Source organism: Mustela lutreola, chromosome 6, assembly GCF_030435805.1.
Source record: "Mustela lutreola isolate mMusLut2 chromosome 6, mMusLut2.pri, whole genome shotgun sequence".
In the NCBI taxonomy this organism is placed as follows: Eukaryota; Metazoa; Chordata; class Mammalia; order Carnivora; family Mustelidae; genus Mustela; species Mustela lutreola.
Genome location: NC_081295.1, coordinates 101524833 through 101539218, shown reverse-complemented (window position 1 = coordinate 101539218; position 14386 = coordinate 101524833). Strand labels below are relative to the sequence as shown.

At 41.5% G+C, this 14386-nt stretch overlaps 1 protein-coding gene across 1 annotated transcript in view; it reads right to left on the bottom strand.

The window, feature by feature from the left end:
- Nucleotides 1–13399, bottom strand: part of FAM83B (family with sequence similarity 83 member B) — an 81563-nt gene extending 68164 nt beyond the window's left edge. The window contains exon 1 of the mRNA XM_059178284.1: nt 13072–13399. The gene's annotated coding sequence lies outside the window, so the exon portion shown is untranslated. The remainder of the gene's footprint in view (nt 1–13071) is intronic.
- Between the last annotated feature and the right edge of the window lie 987 nt (nt 13400–14386).

Here is a 14386-nt window from a genome sequence, read left to right as displayed (position 1 = left end):
TATTTAATCCATGGTCCACAACAGTTGAAAATTATGTATCTTTTTTCCTTGAATTTTTAGCTACCAAGATTGTGTTTGACTTTGAATTTGATTGCCCAAAATTTAAGATGGCAATTAAAACATTAAAGATATTATATTAAAAATTTTACTATAATTGTCAAGCTGCCAAGTACAATTTGATATCAAATTTTAGCATCCAAACTTTTAAAAAAAAATTCTCAGCTGGCTTTATAATAATACTTACAACAAGATAGCCCAACAGTACCAATTACAGTCTTCCACAGGGTCTGATTTTCTACAGGCCCAGGAATACATGAACACACAGCACACACAGTTACTGGGTTCTAAAAGCAAATATCTCCATTTGTAGATCACAGATGGAATCACCCATCTCATCCAAGTCATGAAAATGAAACTAAATGCCTCCAAGTCACTTTATAAATCCCAAATAAAAATTCCACTTGCTCAATATCTAAACATTTTTTAATCCTTTAATTTCTTTTAATCAGGCAATGGTATGACTTTACTGATTTCATAGTATCAAAGTACTTAATTCCAGGGTTTGTTTGTATTACCTGTTACTCAATATATTTTCCATCCTCAGTGTAAATTATAGTCTAGGCATAAGAATACAAAAGCCCTCAATATATATGAACAATATTAAAACATACCTATTCACTGTCATTTGGAATCATGAAGTAATTCTGCAGAGAAATTCATAGGGAAAAAAAAAAAAACAATAAACCCTTTTCTTGGAGAGCATATACTGTATAGTCAAACTTTAGAGGATTACTCTATGCATGGCTTAAAATGCAAGTGGAATTAAAACAAATTACTGTTTTACCAACACCTAAACTACTCCTGAATTGCATCTATCATGACACAAGCATTCCAGAAACTCCAATGGATGAGATAAGGTCATCCTAATGGGGTTGAATCTTGTGCTGTAAACTGTTTCATCTTGTCCTGATCTTGATCAATATATGTAACAATCATCCAGATGAATCAAGAGAAACACATTTGATACAGTTGGCAGAAATAAACAGCATATGCATTAGTTGCCAGAATTAATACACAACATGATCTTAAACTGGTGAAACAATATTTCAACATGAATGAGATTAAATCTAATAAAATAAATGTAAAAGTTTTAATTTACATTAAAAATTAAACACACAGGGATACCCAGGTGGCTCAGTTGGTTAAGAGTTTGCCTTCAGCTTAGGTCATGATCCCAGGGTCCTGGGATCGAGCCCCACATCGGGCTCTCTGCTCAGTGGGGAGCTTGCTTCTCCCTCTCCCTCTGCTCTTTGACCTGCCTGTGCTCACATCTCTCCTCTCTCTCTCTCAAATAAACAAACAAACAAACAAACAAATAAATAAATATTTAAGAATTAACCATACAAGTATAGGATTGAGCAGAGTTGAGGTAGATTATGTCACAAAGAAGAGCTGAAAAATTAGAGGGTTTAATCCAAAGAGAACACTAACAGAGACACAGGAGAGCAGTCTTTTTTTTAAAGATTTTATTTATTTATTTGACAAGAGAAAGATCACAAGGAGGCAGAGAGGCAGGCAGAGAGAGAGGGGAAAGCAGGCTCCCTGCTGAGCAGAGAGGCTGATGCAGGGCTTGATCCCAGCACCCTGAGATCATGACCTGAGCTGACGGCAGAGGCTTAACCCACTGAGCCACCCAGGTGTCCCAGAAAAGCATCTTTTAACTGCATGAAGGGGGAAAGTAGGGTTGAGTGACAAATCGATGGTTAGCTCAGGGACACAGAGGGGGTGAGATGGCTAAAGTTATGCCTTTCGCTCTGCCACATATGGTGTTCAGATTTTGGTCACAAAATTTCAGGGCTCTAAGCTACATGTCCCTTACTAGGAAAATGGGTAAAATAACGGTACTGACTGCAAAGGGACTAAATGAGATAAAAGCCCTCAACTCTGTATCAGCCATAAAGACTGCTAAAATAGGTAATAATGAAAGATGACTTCAAATACTTCCATTTTGATCTCAGTGAGTACTTTGTAATTGATTAAATTCTTCTTCCCAGCTTATCTTTTAACTCAAGCAAAAGACCCTTCAGGCAAAGCATCCCGTGATGGTAACTGAAATTAGCCCTCAAGCAATGAGGACTGCCCTGAGCCAGTGACACCCGCCATGATTGACCCCAAGACAGTTATGGACCTGACCTTTCTTACCCACCTGCAGGTACCCACTGGCCTTTGTCCCACATTTTCCTTATATAAACCTGGAGGTATTTTCAGCACTTTGGAGACAGTCTTTGAGGAGCTAGTCCACTGTCTCCCTGATGGTGGCCTCACGGAAATAAACTCCTTTCTCATTTCCCTACCACTACTGTCTCTGCCTTTGGACTTTGTCAGCAGCGAGTGGCCAAACCTGGTCTGTTTGGGAACTTGGAGCCAGGCACTCTTGCCCCACACCCTGGTTATAGCAATATAGAGGAGAATTTTACTTAATAATATGGTTGGAGCACCAAGGGGCTCAGTCCTTAAGCATCTGGCTTCAGCTCAGGTCATGATCCCAGGGTTCTGGAACTGAGCCCTCCTCTGGGCTCCCTGCTCAGCAAGAAGCCTGCTTCTCTGTCTCCCACTCCCCCTGCTTTTGTTCCCTCCCTCCCTCTGTCAAATAAATAAGTAAAATCTTTAAAAATAATGATAGTGATAATAATATGGTTCTATTTTTCTCTTACTTTCTTAATGAGTATTCTCTTTCTGTATGTAATCAAGCAAAGGGCATATTTCTGAAAGAATCTTATAATGTGTAATAAGCTGGGCTCCAGGGCACCCTTGCCAAAATTCTAATATGATATTCATTTTGCCTGCTGAAAAGATCTGTGATGCCCAGAAACCTGCTAACATTGTCTGGAGGGAGGGAGGTGGTTAAAAAAAGTGTTTATCATATGACAAGGAACTGCCTCATATCCTCAGTTTCTAAGTCAGCCTTCACAATTCAGCTTCATTTTTTTTTATTATGTTCAGTTAGACACTATATAGTACATTATTAGTTTTTGATGTAGTGTTCATTATTTACGTGTAACACCCAGTGCTCCACACAATACCGGCCTTCCTTAATACCCACCACCAGATTACCCCATCCCACACCCCTCCCCTCTCAAACCCTCAGTTTGTCTCCCAGAGTCCATAGTCTCATGGTTCCTCTGCTTCTCTGATTCCCACCCCATCAGTTTTACCCCCCTTCCCCTATGGTCAGTTTCCTTTTTTTTTTTTCTTTTCCGAGAGAGAGAGCATGCACACAAGCAGGCATAGCTAAAGATGGGGGTGCAGAGGGAAAGGGAGAGAGAACCTTAAGCAGTGCATGGATCTCACCATCCATGACCTGTGATCATGACCTGAGCTGAAATTAACAGTCAGACACTCGGGACGCCTGGGTGGCTCAGTGGGTTAAGCCTCTGCCTTTGGCTCAGGTCATGATCTCCGGGTCCTGGGATTGAGTCCCACATCGGGCTCTCTGCTCAGCAGGGAACCTGCTTCCTCCTCTCTCTGTCTGCCTCTGCTCTGTGTATTGTGATCTCTGTCAAATAAATAAAGTCTTTAAAAAAAAAAAAAAAGAGTCAGACACTCAACCAGTCAACTGAGCCACTCAGACCCAGCCCCTCAGCTTCATTGTTTTGAGGTGACATAAAGAATATTCTATACACTCATTCTCAAATGCAAAACAAACAAAAAGCCAAGAAGCCAAAAGCCGCCTCCAGTAGTTTTGATAGCATGCAAAAATGTGTATTTTTTTTAAAGATTTTATTTATTCATTCGACAGACAGAGATCACAAGTAGGCAGAGAGGCAGGCAGAGAGAGAGGGGGAAGGAGGCTCCCCACTGAGCAGAGATCCCAATGAGAGCTCGATCCCAGGACCCTGGGATCATGACCTGAGCAGAAGGCAGAGGCTTTATCCCACTGAGCCACCCAGGCGCCCCAAAAATGCACATATTATGATACTCTATGGAAAGCAAGCAGGCTACCAAACTATGTAATAGCAGAATTATAATTAAAGAAAATTCATCCAAAAACAAAAGTAAAAACATATACATAAAAATGAAAGTGGCTGCCTTGGAGAGGCGGTTTTATGGGTAACTTCTTAAAACTACTTTACTCTTTTCTGTGTTGACCAAATGTTTACCAATACATATGTACTATTTTGCTTTGGGAAAAAAGGAATTTTTAAGAGAATTATTCCAATAGTTATTTTTTACTTTTGAATATCCTCTTCTTCTTCCATTCATGTATTAAGTTGACGGTCATAGGTAATTCAAAATGCTGCATATAAAAGAGTTTAATAATTCTAACAGAGCAACATATGAACAAGTGCAGAATATGAGAAAGTAAAGCTATATGGATTCAGGGACCAAGAAGGAAAAAAGTAAAATAAAAGTAACTGCATACACTTAATGAGGACTGAGTAAGTAGTTCACTGATGGTGCAGTGCCTTCCCCAACTCCCCGGGGCTAGGAACAAAGGCATTGCAAGGAGCGCCCATAGCAATTTCTGCACATATTATCACTTTCCACGCACTATTTAAATGCATTATTCCCCACCTTCTTCACTATAAACTCTGTGATGGTGGAGATTATCTTTGTTTAGCACAATTATTAATGCTTAGTACATAATTGTTACATAACAAGCTAATAATACACTGCTTTAATAACAGCATAATAGAATGAGGGCTGATTAAATATGATAGGCCCAACAAATCCTAAAGTATAATTTTTTTAAATGGTAATATCCATGCAGAACTTTTTAAGACTGAAGCACATAGCTGTTTCTATTAAATGGAGGTTAGTTTTTTGATAATATGAACTATTACCCATTGAAAAGGGCTTTTAAAAGACTAATTACAAAACCACTGAGCACTGCAAAAGTAATTAGATAAATCCATAGATCTCTATCAAAAATAAACATAAATACCAATTTCAAATTTGTACTTTGTGAAAAGGATAGAGTTGTTATCAAGTGTCCTTTGGAAATTCTCCCTAAGAACTGTATTTTGAAATGTTTAATTATGTTCAAATCAGTCTGAAAATCGTTTCTGTGTGTTTAAATTAATCTTCATGAAACAAAGTTCTAAGTCTTCTTTTTTAACACAGTGATACAAATTAGCCGTAAAATAGGACTTAGTTTTCCTCTGTTTTTGATATTTGTTCTGTCATTATATGAATTCATTTCACCAGGAAGAAAGGACTCACTAGGTGTTTAAATGGATTATAATCACAGATATTTAGTATGCCATTAAGGTGAAATTAGAGTAAACTATATATTCCAGAGGAGTACTGAGAAGTTTCAAAGTCTATATTTTCCAACGTGGTAAAACTGAGCAGTGTGAAGCTTAAATTTATCTATGACATCATCCAGATGCAAATCCAGACAGATTCTAGTTTCAAGAAGTATGGAGATCTCTCTACCCTAAAGGTAGGAAAACTTGCAACAAGATCAGAATCTTTTATTTTTTTTTCCCTCCCCTTGAGAGTCCTACAGTCCTAGAAGAAATGATTCTGAAGACAGACTACTGTTACGACAATGGTACCTGAATATCATTGCTTGGGATACTGGTTGGCAGGTCAAAAGGCTAAGAATTTCCTTCAAATGCCATCAAAGCTACTTATTTTTCTGCCATCTGGGCTTGGACTTGGGAACTTGACTCAGCTGTACTTTCACTCTTCTCCATCAGTATTCCTCCCAGGGTAACATCATCCAGTCTTACAAGAGGAAATACTCTATATCTGCGGATGATTTGAACATCTTCAGATGTTCAGATGTGACTGGTCCCCTTGGCTCCAGACTCATCTATCGGCCTGGTTTCTGAACACCTTCCCTGGTTTACTTTCTTTGCACTGAACATGCCAAGTTAATTCCTGTTGTAGGATCTTTGCACTAGTCATTCCAACAGTCTGGAATTATCTTTCTTTTCATTCCTATCTTACTCATGTGGCACCTCCTTAGGGAGGTCAAGAACCTACCCTCTCTGCTATGCTTAACTCTATTACCTGGTTTTATTTAACTTCTAGCACTTATAATTATGTAAAAATAATCAAGACATTTATTTGCCATTGGCTGTGTCCTCCTCACTAAAATGCACGTTGATCAAAGGCCACCAAGCTGTTTATTCTAATTTATCTGTGCCCCTGTCATATCGGGTATTCCTTGAGTATCACTGCTGTCTTAGAGAAGGCCTATTGTCTTACATCTTAAGTATGCTGGGATCTATGTTCCACTCTCTCTCACTTGTCATCACAAAGGGGAAATAACTAGGGGTCTCCCTATTTCCTTACTTGTTTGTCTGTCATAACACCCATCCATGATTCCCTGATTACCACAGGAAGTGGGTTCAGGATCTTTCAACCTCAGCTTTTAAACCTCTGTAGAATAGAAAACAAGGACTTGATATATTTAGATGAGAGCACATGGGGCCCCGCTGAGCAAAATGTTGAATGTGTCTCATATGCCCTCTTGTCCCAGCTTCTGAGTCTACTTAAGACAACAGAAAGCCAATCTGGGCACACACTGACATTTACAGAACAGGTGCTGTAGGAAAACATCATGAATACGTGCTCCCGATGAACAATGAAAATGGCTTTCCAAATACTGGTAACAAAAACAGTGTGCTTCATCTATGAAAAAGTGAAAGTTTACAAACAAAAGGTCTGAAGAAAATGTGTTTTCCTTATGCACCTTGGGAATGTCAATCAAAACTCAGTGTTGGAAGTATTTAGAGGCAATAAAAAAATCTTGGGACTATTAAAAAGTAGAGAAGTGGGGCATCTGGGTGGCTCAGTTGAGCATCCGACTCTCGATTTCAGCTCAGATCATGATCTCAGGGTCCTGAGATCGAGCCCAGCGCAGTGCTCCAATTCTGCCTGACCCTTTTCCTCTGTTCCTCCCCTCACTCCCGCTTGTGTGCAAGCTCTCTCTTCAAAATAAAAATCTTTAAAAAAAGAAATTAAAATAGAGGTTTAAAACAAATAATATTGTAGAAACTGTGCAAGGAAACACAAGTTTATTTAGTTAACATGACAAAAAATATTTAGTATTAGTAATATACCTAGCCCAGAAAGATCTTAATTTGTATAATTTGATTTGTATAAAGAGCCATATAAGTAAACAGAACGAGTAAAGCAATTCCAAAGTCTATTTCTCTCAAGATTCACTTTTAATTAAGCCTGCTTAGATAGCTCTATCACAGATGAAATGAAGTGCTTCTTTTTTATTTTCCCTCAGGAATTCCCCCAAAAAATCTAATTGGAAAACTAGCCCATCCTAGTTTAGACCTCGTATGGTTTCCTTCATTGGCTCTTCTCACTTACAGAACACGTGCACATACAGAAGTTAACCAAAAAGACATAAATACATTTTTTTTTTAATGTGTAAAATGCTGTTGGTTTGTAAAAATGGGATTTCTAGGTCTTGTGGATCCTGCAAGAACAGTGTTCCCACTCCTGTGCTACATTCCTATGACAGTGGTTCTACCCTGGGAAACTGTAATGACTTGAGTGAAGGCTCAGGCTTCTAAAGTTTTAGTCATGGTTCTCTAAACCAGACCCAGGCCAGAAACTGCACCTGGCAGCTCTTCCATTTCACTCCCATTTGTCTGTAAGGCCCAGGTCAGTATAACTGTGACAGAGAAGGGAGACGATACCCCAAATAAAGATACCAGTATGCTGAGAATTAAACATAATAATTAGTTTCTTTAACCCAAGTAATTCATGATTTTATCAAATCATTTATTCTATGTATAATACATGAACACACACTTAATTACAATGTTCATAGGCTCCTGTCCCAACTTTTGTATAACTATGTTTTGGGTCCTACGGTCTTAGAAAGATTTTAATTTTCTTTAGTGTCATTTTCTTACTGAGATCTTTTTAAAACAAAGTTTCAATTATATGTATTAGTAGTACCCTACTTAGTTTTTTTTGACCTTTGAACTTTTCTACATTAGACACTGACACTAAAAAGTACCTATCCTGTCATGAATCCAGTTTTCAACCCATCAATTAACAAATATTTCAACTTACTGCACAGAGGATATGGGCATGTCAATATCCAGTTTGAAAAACACCATTATCCTTCTTTTTTACTATCTTATTTATAAGCACCCTTATTTGAATATCTTCTTGAAACTTCAATCTATTTTATAAGTTTTAGGAAAACGGAAAAATGCGTCTTGATGTTAGTAAAATGTTTATCTAATAAGTTGAGTATAATGGAGGTAAAGATAGAAATTAGTGAACATGCCAAAAAAGGAAAATCTTGAGTTTTAATCAGATGATCACTGTACACATGTTCTATTGTGAAGGTAAAGAACATGTTTTGTAAAAGATTTTATTTACTTATTTGACAGAGAGACGGAGAGTGAGCGAAAGAGCAAGAGCACAAGCAGGGGGGCAGCAGAGGGAGGGAGAGAGAGAGAGAAGCAGGCTCCCCACTGAGCAGGGAGACCAACATAGGGCTCCATCCCAGAACTCCAGGACCATGACACGAGCTGAAAGCAGACGCTTAACCCTGTGCCACTCAGACGCCCTAAAGAACATTTTTTTAAAACATATAAAATGTCAGAAGTGTATTGTTGAATAGTGTCTCTAATATTTGAAAATGTAACTGGCAATTTTATTTATATTTTAACTCTTACAGAACAAAATTAACTCTGCAATATGTTATTTGATTTTCATATCATTTGAATTTTTATAGACTTTTAGGAACCTAAAATGTACCAAAATAGAAAACTGCACTGATATTGAGAGATGACAGACCGAAATAAAGGCAAATAGGTGAACAGATGGAGAAATAGCCAAATACACAGAAGTAGGGAATGGGAAAAAAGGAAAAAAAAAAAAATGATGAGAGGTGAGCCAGAAAATGAAGATGAGCCTAAGGAGGAAAAGGGACAAGGAAAGGAGGGAAGGAAAGACAGAGGAAAAGAAAGAAAAGGAAGAGAAGCATGAACAAAGAAGCCAGAAACCCTAAGATACTACAAAAGATCAGAGGGACAGTAAGAGAGGACGGAAAGAAGAGATGGAGGAAAGGCAGGCATGAACCTGTAGCAAGCAGAGAGTCACGGGGGGCCATGGTCACCAGTTCCTTACTCAAGAACAACTCGGCTTGATTTTGCCCTTCTCTAACAAATAATCAGAAATCACATTTACTCGAGAAAAAGACAATTCTTTCAACACATCAGGAAACAGCTGCTGAATGAGTCAGAGGAGACTAAGCAGTTGGAGCAATGTACTGTTAAGAATGGAGCCATCGCTGCCTACGTGTGGGAAAAAGGACCGTCCGGACAAACGCTCCGCTGGGTGACTCTAACCGCAGCCACTGAGGTGGAAGATGCCACTTTTTAGTGCTCTGGAAACTGCCGTTTCTTCCCCCAAGTGAGTCATGTTTATACGATCAGAGTGACAACTTGACAATCAATAGAGAACTAAAACCCTTTGAAATGAAACTTTGACAAAACAAGTGAAAATAATGAGCTGCCCAGTGATACGATGGAGAGACATCAGTTAACATTATTTTACCATACTTTCCATACAAAGCGATCACAGAGAATCTCAGAGAAGGATGGTACATATGGAACATGCCACTGAAAAACCAGAGAGGCCAGCAGAGTTTAGGTACTTTGTCTAAAATCCCGACTGAGTCAGGTCTGCTAATGTTCAACTTCACAAATGATTAAAGGACATACAGAATATCTGCTGGGACCTCTAGAGAATATGAAGGAAATATTAAGTAAGTCGACCAGATTCATTAATTTCTGTTTGCACTTAGAAAAGTTATTAGGTCCCCAACTATAAGCTTCCTGAGATGCAGGAACAGTCTCTTGCTGGCTCTCTTCCTACCCAGAGTGGAACACATTGCTCAGCACAAAACAGTCAACACATGCATGTTTAACGAATGCATAGAGTGTAAAAGCAAAAAGTTATAACTTGTAGATCTCAGTACTGCATAACTTCTGTGTAAACTCTTCAAAATCGGCCACTGCCAGCATCATGGAGATGACACCTGGCCCATGCCAGTTCTCAAGAGGCTGACTACCATGACCTTACCTTCCCCAGAGATGGGTGCAGTCTGCAAATGACTTGCTACAAAGCCCAAAAGATAAAAGTCATGTGCCTTTAGGGGACATCTGACCTAACTCCTAAGGACAATAAGAAAATAAAACAAAATTACAAACTGAGGAGTAATTAGATGTCCCCAGAGGAAAAGGTTCCTCCTGTCAGCTATGATCACATGATTCAAACACTTCCCAACACAGATGTCCCCAATGGGTGAATAGTCTTTGTGCTTGGATCGCCTCTCCAACCCAGTCTCATCTTCCTCACAGCACCATAGCTGCTGAAAACATCATCTGTCTCTCTGAGGCCCCACCCTGACCTCCTGTATATGTAAGCCTCCCAGCTCCTGAATAAACCCTCCTTCCCAATTCTGGAGCCAACTTGCTTCCACTCCATTTCACCTCCACATGAGCCCTTTCGTCTGAAGCCCAGCACTTGCCCAGTTCCTGTGTCAGCAGCCCACAGTACTCAGTTTCCAAGGATTAGTAGTACTAATCCACACCCCCACCCCCTGAACTCTACTTCACCCTTGGGGGCTTGGATAGACACCATAAAACAATGCTAATGCCCAACGGCCTGCCTCAGTAAGAAGGAAGCTCTAGCTAAAGGCTCCAGCACATTTTCTCAGAGAAATGTTGATGGATTTAATTTTTGGTGGAGCTTAGGCGCTATGTACATAAACTTTAGTCCACAGTATCTTAAAATCTATAGTCATCACTCCGAGCACCATTTTTGGGGTGGTGGGGAGACTGTATTCTGACTTTTAAGTGATAAACTCACCAACAAAACTCTAAAATACATTTCACTTCCAGATTAGAAATAATTAAACAAAAATATATTTCAAAATTACCAGTAACATTGTGTTTAACAGACTCTGAATTGTGAAACATCCTTAGAACACTCATATTTTACAAGTTACAGAAGGACAGATATGCAAACTTACCCAACTAGCTAAACAAGGACAGCTTGTAATTTTACAAATAATTAGTTAAATTAAACTAAGTGGGACCTTTTCAAAAGCTCTCAGCCAACCAGATAATGTTACAGAAGAGGCCTGTTTTACTGGGATCACACTTTCACACACAAGATTCTCAACACTTAAACTATAATGTTACATCTTGGAAACTCATTATTGTATAATGTAATCAAACAGGAAACAGGTAGATGAGTGGCTGTGGGATAAGTCATAGTCAAGAAAATACTCAATGTATGAACCTCCACCATAAACTATAAGGGGATATGGTAGCAGAAGATTTAATAGCAAGAATTATAAAATTAACCTATCCCAAAAGAGGTTAGTTATAGTTAAAGCAATAATCTCCAGAGAGTAATCACAAAGACATCACTGAGTCAGCACCAGAGGTGTGGTTTGTCTCCGTCTATGCAATCCCTTTCAGCAACTGTTCAATAGGTAAAGCTTCCCACAATAAGTTCTGAGCATCTGTAGTCTAGAATGTGCAAGCTTTAAAAGCAGGATCCACCCAGCCCCTCAGGCAGGCTCTGCAAGGTGAAGCCAGCCCTCTTTAATAGGTGTGTACAACCCCATGTGCCCTAAACCCAAAAGCCAGGGGGTGGAATTTGAAACTGGAAGGTGTGGGGGCTGCCATCATCTTGGGAACAGCCATGATCCTGAGAAACAAAACAAAGAAGGACCCCAACCCCCACTTCATGCTGTTTCACATCCTGCTCATTCTTTAGTTATTTTGAAAAACCAACCCAACAAACAAACAAAAAACCAGCTTTCTCTTCTAAGGCTCTTTCATCACTATTCCCTTGTCCTATTTCTTGTCAGGACTGATTCAGCCTCAGTCATAGATTTCCCTGGGGCTCTTGCGCTGGTTGGGGATGAGAAAGGGAAAGAGGGGCGGTACCTGCCAGTAAGTAAACGGGCAATATATGTAGCAAGTGGGAATCTGGAAATGAGTTGCTGGGCCATCTTGGTCTACACCCTTGACTGTTTGCAGCCAGCATGGCCTTTTCTTTGTGTTCTGGCCTTCTCGGAGTTCTCCACTTCTGGGTCAGAAACCCTAGAACCTAGAATCTCATCACTGCATGCACAGTCAGGATGATATCTTATGTTCCCACAGCTTCCTCCCTATAAAGCACCATTGTCTCTTTATATAGTCATGAATGCAACTAACACATGGACATTCTCCGCCTCCTCACACACCTTCTAGAGGTAATGTGTCTCCCAGCGTGTTACAAAGAATAGGCCCAAAGTCTCCAAGTACCTTTCCAGAAGCTATCTGCTCTAGGCACACTGTCCCTTTAGAGCAGTTGTTCTCAAAATCTGGAATGTACCAAAATCACCAAGCAACCCAACCAAGGACACAGACCCAGGCCAACTGGAGTTTTGAAAGCACAGGTTTCAACTCATCTGTGGACAGAAGCCCATTGGATACAAACAGGAGAAGAGATTTTGTTAAGAATAACTTTGCCTTCCCTTCCCAGTTCCACTCCCCACTCAAAATCTAAAGAACACATGTGCCCTTCTGCAGGCTTGCTGCCCCCCCCCACCTTCGCTACTTGGGCCCCCATCCCCCCACCCCCGCCCGACCACACTACCCCCTGCCTTTACTTCCTCCCACAAGGCTCTTCCCAGACCCTTCCCACCTCTCCCTCCACAGGAGTGCGCGACGGACTTCTTGGGGACAGAGAAAACAAATGCCATGTCCAGGCTGGGCGGCGCCCGTTCCTGGGGGAACCCGAACCTTCCCCTCCCGAGACCTAACTTTTCAAACTTCCCTACGCGCTCTTAGCCACGCGACAATGAAAGAAAGTTGACCAATCAGAGGAACCCGACCTCTGCACCCCCGCGAACTGCCGACCCCGCGCCGGCTTCCCACGGGTGATCCCCATCCCTACACCCCGCCACCGGGCCGATCCAAGGTGGGTGCAGCCTCGGGACCCCACCGCATCCCGCTCGCGCGCCCGCCAGTCTCCCGCCCACCGAAGCCGGGGAGGGCAGCCCGGAGCCCCACTTACGGCCAGGAGCGCCCCCGAGCCGCGCGCCGCTGCGCCCGCCACCGAACGTTTGCCGCCCAGGAAGCCGCGAGGCGGAGGGAGGGGAGGGGAGTTACCTGCAGAGCGTCAGGTTGGCGGAGGGAAGCCGACTCCCGCCCCGGCCGCGCCTCCCCCGGCCTGGGTGCAGAGCCCAGTGAGGGCGGGTGCGGGGACGAGTTGCAACAAGTCCCAAGCGGTGCCACACCAAACCTCGCGCAACCAAAAAGCGCTCGCTACCTGTCTGAACTCAGAAACCCAACCCTCTCGCAACCCAGCCCTCTCCCTGCAAAGTATAAAGCCTTCCTTCCCGGTCCGCCCTCGAGGCTCCGGGGCGATTACAAGTCCCGACACCTGGTCCAGGGCGAGCAGAAATCCAGTAGGACCACAGCGCACACCTGGGAAGGGGGTGGACCTCTGAGAAGCCGGGCTGTGCTGTCCTTCCTAGGCTCTGGAATGCGTGGGGCGGGGGGAGAAGGGGTCTCGGGGTTAGAGGGGGGACGTGGGGGAGGGGGTGGTACCACCCTCGGGAGAGTGGGGCGGATTCAGCGTGCAGGAGATAATTCCACTCAGCAGCCAGCAATGCAGACCCCTACCCAACCGCCTGAATGTTTCCAGGCTTGGGAAACTGCAGGGGTGGAAAGGTGGTAGAAACACTGCTTGTGCACTTACCTTTTTATGTGAAAGAGAAATTCTAAACATCATCAAAGATTTGGTATCGACTTCGGATGACCCTGGTTGCTGACTTGAGATGAAAGATACTACTGTTTACAGTAGGAATACCTGCGTGAAAAGCAGGTCATTCTAGGTGGGATACTGTGTAACAAACTAAAGGGGGAATAGCGGCATTACCACTTGGTTTTAACATAAAATAATTACAGCAATTAATAAAATTTATTTTAAAAACGTGTCTACATCTCAATAAATCTCTTAAGAATGTTTCTAATAATTGTCTAATCATATAGTCTTCAAAATATAGCTACTTGCAGCAAACGTTAAAAATTCAGCCTACTACAGGAAATAGGGAAACTTAGGGTAATAATAAGCATAGTTTAAGCTTTTGGCATGCTATGTAAATTATCATAAATGGAATTGACCTTAAAAATGACTTTTATGGATATTTCGCTCTGAATAAAATGCTTGGGGAAAATGTTAAACCATAGGGATTTCAGTTAGGTCTTGACTGATGAGTAGATTTAGACAGGAGGATGAGATTTACATATTCTAGATACTGAAACAGAACAAACGACTATGTTAGTAAAAGCAAGTTCCAAGAGAGAACAAAGGTAGGCTTCCCAGA